Consider the following 5,463-nt stretch of genomic DNA (forward strand, 5'->3'; position numbering starts at 1 on the left):
TCCAGATCTTACCCCAGTACAAGGAGCTAGAGTGTATTTGAGTCAGGAATTAGTCTAAAATGAATGGTTCTATCCAGTTTAAAGTCTAAACTGGAAAGTAGAAAGATGTGCTTCTTGATTCTTACCTTTGTGCTGATAGCTTGGGTTCTGTCTCCTCAACCACATCTTACTATACAGTTTATGAGTGACAGGAAACATGGAAACCAACCTAAAGAAAAATGGTGATCAGCTGGGACAAAGAAAAGAGCTCATTGATAAGAGTATTTGTCTGTGGGGTCCTGGATTTGCACCCAGAACTACAACAGCAAAACAACAACCCAAAGTCCCAGTGATTTCTCAACCATGAGTGAGCTATTTTCTCACCACGAGCCCATGCCTTGAAGACATTTACAAATAGCTACATTTTTTGATTGTCATATGTGTGCACGTGTGCAAGACTACGTGAGTGCTGCTAGCATTTTCTTGCAAAGATTAGAGATGTTACTAAACATCCTATTGCAAAGGTTAGCTCCCATGGCAAAAGACAGCAATGTCAACAACGTGACCGAGGTGGATTAGGGGGTTTAGAGCAGAATCTCTCTCTCTCTCTCTCTCTCTCTCTCTCTCTCTCTCTCTCTCTCTGTCTCTCTCTCTCTGTCTCTCTCTCTCTCTCTGTGTGTGTGTGTCTATCTGTCTCAGTCTCTCTGTTGCTGTGTCTCTGCAACTCTGTGTCTGTCTCTTAGTCTATACATCTAGAATGATGTGTATAAGTGTGCATTTCTATTCTATCTGCAGGTGAGAAAGTTAAGTAGAGAAAAATGTTCAAATCAATGAATTATAGACTTGCAACAGAGCCAGATGTGGAGGCCTATGCCTGTAACCTCAGCATTTGAGGTGGTGGCAGTAGAATCAGAGTTCAAGACCACTACATAGAGAGTTCCTGGACAGCCTGAGACTCTGTCTCAAAAAATAAAAACCACAATAAAACAACCATCAAAGCAAATAGATATACACCAGAAGAGAGAGCCACCATCCTCTAATTATTTTTCTTCCTAATACAGCTCTATCCCCAAGAGAGTGATTAAATTATGTATCCCAAAATTTCATCACAAAAATCTTCGTTTGGGAAGTAGTTGGGATTATGAAAAATTTGAAGTTCTCCCACAGAAATAAAAGGCCCAGGATATAGGTCAGTGGTACAGCACTTGCCTTGCATGCTCAGTATAAAAACATAGACATTGTAGAGGGGCTAAATGACACCATGTGACATGTAGATCATCACCTCGTTCACCATTGTTTTTTAAGACAAAGTCTCACTATATAGATCTGGAACTCACGGAGATTCTCTTTACCACTGAGATTAAAGGCATGTGCCACCGTGCCTGGCTCATATACTATTTTTAATTGGATATTTAATATGTACGCTTTCAGCAATTGTAAAAAAAAAAGATACATTGTTATTAGCTATAGTCAACCATGTTTTATAATCAGTCCTGTGAACTTATTTTTCCTAACTAAAATCTTACGAAAGGTTTAATTAAGAAAAATTATCAAAATGAAATGATGTATCCCTTAACTTGCCCATCCCTGACCCATCTTCCACAATTCTTTACAACTACAGACTCTTTTTACCCCTTGAAACATACTCTCATTTAGCCCAAGTAGGTGTCCAATTCTATGGGACAGAAAATAAGTTTCTTTATTATTTTAAATTTAGTTTAACTTTTTTTTTCTACATATTTATTTTACATCCTGCTCACTGCCCAACTTTCTTTTTCTAAAAAAAAAAGTAAATGATTTATTTATTTTTATTTCATGTGCATCAGTGTTTTGGCTGCAAGTTTGTATGTGTGAGGGTGTCAGATCTCCTAGAACTGGAGTTACAAGTAGGTGGAAGCTGCCATGTGGGTGCTGGGAACTCTACCCGGGTCCTCTGGAGGAGCAGTCAGTGCTCTTAACCAGAGTCATCTTTCCAGCCCCTTGACCCTACTTTTTATAATTGTGGTGTTTTTTGTTTGTTCATTTGTTTTTAATCTTCTGTTTGTTTGGTTTTGGTTTTTTTCAAGATGGAGTCTCTCTGTGTAGCCCTGGCTGTCTTGAAACTTGCTCTGTAGACCAGGCTGGTGTCCTGCCTTCCTGGGTACTGGGATTAAAGGCAAGGACCAGCATTGGCTGACAGTTTTTTTTTTAATTAGTTTTGTTCTTTTGTTGTTTATTTGTTTTTGTTTCTCTCTCTGTAACCTTGGCTGTTCTGGAAGTGATTACATAGACCAGCTCACAGAGATCCTTCTGCCTCTGGATTTGAAGTGCTGGGATTAAAGCCACGGGCTACCCCATGCCCTACTACTTTTATTTGGGTTTGAGACAATGTCTTGCTATGTAGCACCGACTGACCTGGAACTTGCGTTGTCCAGGCTGGCCAGGTCATAAACCTTCAGTGATTCTCCTACCTCTGTCTCAGTGTTAGAATTATATATACTGACCATCCCAAGTGCTAGTATTATAGGTATATGCCAATGTGTCCAGTTTCTTTGACTTTATTTATTTTTAAAAAATTGTCCATAGTATGTATATGGATGGAGGTTAGAAGACAGCTTTGTCGAGCTTTTTTTTTTTTTTTTTTTTTTTTTTTTTTTTTTTTTTTTTTTTTTACTATAATCAGAAAGCTGAGGATCAAATACAGGTTAGGAGGAGAGCACCTTCACCTGACTACTTCTTAGGTTTCACACATACATGAGATCGGTGTCTTTATGAGTTTGGCTTATGTCATGTAATGTTACATTCTCCAGGTTCTACCTCATTCCTCATAAATGACAGTTCCTTCTTTTCCTGTGCTTGGGATAGAACTTGGGGCTTCTTTTGTTTGTTTTTTGTTTTGTTTTGTTTTTGTTACTTTTTTCCAAGACAAAGTTTCTGTGTAGCCCTGGCTGTCTTGGAACTCACTCTGTAGACCAGGCTGGCCTCGAACTCAGAAATCTGCCTGCCTCTGCCTCCTGAGTGCTGGGATTAAAGGTGTGCACCACCACTGCCTGGTGAACTTGGGGCTTCTTTTACACTACTAGACAAGTACTTTAGCCCTTAGCTATATCCTTAACCCTGGGATTACCTTTATTTTTATTTCAGTTATTTTATTTTCACAGTGGTGATACATAGTAAACTCAGGGTTTTACTTATGAAACATTGTACATTCATTGTATTTATGCCCTGCATTGACTTTACTGTCTTAGGGTTCCCATTGCTGTGATAAAACATCATTACCAAAAGCAACTTGGGAGTGGGGAGGAAGGGTTTTGTTTCATCTTATAATTCTCAGGTCACTTTCCATTCCTGAATGGAAGTCAGGGCAAGAACTCAAAGAAGAAACATACAGACAGGAACTAAGCAGACCAGTGCTGCTTACTGGTTTGCTCTTTATGGCTTGCTTGGCCTACTTTCTTATGCAACTTAGGGCTATCATCCCAGTGGAGTCTCAGCCCACAATAAGCTAGGCCTTTCCCACAATAATCATTTATCAAGAAAATGTCTCACAAACTTGCCTACAAGTCATTTAGATGGAGATATTTCTCAATCGAACAGCCTTTTCCCTAGGTGACCCTAGCTTGTGTCAAGTTGAAATAAAAAACTAGGCAACACAATAAACAACTCATTCACTGATGGACACAGACTGATTTCATATCTTGGCTGTTGTGAATAGTACCATAATAAACATGGGAACGCAAACGTTTCTTAGTTATAGTGATTCAATTTACTAAATTGGCCCTTTGTATATATACAAAGTATTTTGGCACTTCTTGCTCTTTAAGGCTGGGGATGATGCAATGAGGATAGGGATGTCCTTGGGTACCTTGTCCATAGGTACCCCTATGTAGAAGGGGTTTGTCTGTATCCTACTGGCACCATCTCAGGGTAGAGAGCAAAATCTGGGAGAACAAGAGCTATTATAGTCAGTCTTTAAAAAGTTACATCAGTGGCAAGCACTAATGTAACACAGTGTCTGACAGCATAAAGAAACTGTGGAAATAGGTAATGGATTGCTGAGTGCTAATCTGTATGGCTTGGTAGCAAGAAGGTAATACCTTTCAACATGTCAATAGTATATAGTAGCCCAGTAATGTGGCTGGAGCCTGGGATGAAGGAACATCAAGAGGAATTAAGAGGTTCTTTTCTTGCCCCTGTGAATGGGGAAGCTTGTTAGAGCACAAAGTAATTGGGAGTGCTAGACAATAAAGAAAGATGCTATAGAGTCAGAGTGTGATGGTCCATGTCTGCAGTACCAGCATTTACGAGGTAAAATCAGGGGGATTAGGAGTTCAAGATTATCCTCAACCACATAGTGACTCTGTCTCACTATCGCTCCCCTCAAAAGCAACAAAATATCTAAAAGCACAGGTTCAAATTCTAGCCTTGCTACTTATTTGCTGAGTTCTCATGGGCAAGGTATGTAATATCTTTGTGCAGTGGTTTATAAATGTGAAAAATGATGTTAAGAATGATGCTTATATTTTTCCCCTGCCCTGGCCGAGTTGTGCAAAGTCAGAGGCTCCGGTGCATTCAAGATTCATCAAGACCCATAATGCACCGCCATGGCCGAGGAAGGCATAGCTGCTGGAGGTTTAATGGCTGTCAACATGGCTCGGCAAGAGGTGCTGAAGACTGCCCTCATCCGTGATGGCCTAGAACATGGCATAAGACCCAAAGCTGCCAATGTCTTTGACAAGTGTCAAGCCCATTTCTGTGTGCTCGCATGCAACTGTGATGAGCCCATGTATGTCATGCTGGAGTGGAGACACTTTATGCTGAGCATCAAATCAACCTGATTAACATTGATCACCACAAGAAATTAGGGGGAAGGGTATGTCTCTGTAAAATGGATAGAGAGGGCAAGTCATGGAATGTGGCTGGTTGCAGTTGTGTAGTGGTTAAGGACTGTGGCAAAGAATCTCAGGCCAAGGATGCCATTGAGGAGTACTTCAAATGTGAGATGAAGAAATACAATTTTGGCTCAGAAAAAAAAGAAAGAATGATGCTTATGATTCAGTGGATTCATATAAAGCATACAGGAAATGCTATTTAATTGCTGGCTGTTATTATTATACACCTGAGTGGGTAGACTGTGATTTATATCTGCTGCACCAGAGATTTTCCCTAAGAATGGCTTGCTTATGTGGTGCTGCAGAAGGAAATAGACCCCAGGGCCTGATCTATTGAAGAGAATGGGTAGTTGTTTCAGCAACCACTTTTCAGGCTTTGGGGCTCCTTGTATACTTTCTAAAGGAGTTTAGGTTTGTGACACTTCACTTTTACAGAGAAGAGGGGTGGGCTTATTTACATTGGTACTTCCCAGGAGTCAGGTGCCAAAGCAATTTGCCCCCTGACATATATACTGGACACATGTGGAAACACTCTCTCTTTGATGAGAAGAACAGACAATATATAGCAAGAGTAGGGAAACTGTACAATTACCTGTTTCTAAGTAAGTCACTA

General features: G+C 40.2%; 1 pseudogene; it reads left to right on the forward strand.

Moving 5' to 3' along the window:
- The first annotated feature begins 4,562 nt into the window (after nt 1-4,562).
- LOC127675573 (40S ribosomal protein S12-like) lies at nt 4,563-5,053 on the forward strand (annotated as a pseudogene).
- The last annotated feature ends 410 nt before the right edge of the window (nt 5,054-5,463 follow it).

This window comes from Apodemus sylvaticus, chromosome X, assembly GCF_947179515.1.
Source record: "Apodemus sylvaticus chromosome X, mApoSyl1.1, whole genome shotgun sequence".
Taxonomy (NCBI): Eukaryota; Metazoa; Chordata; class Mammalia; order Rodentia; family Muridae; genus Apodemus; species Apodemus sylvaticus.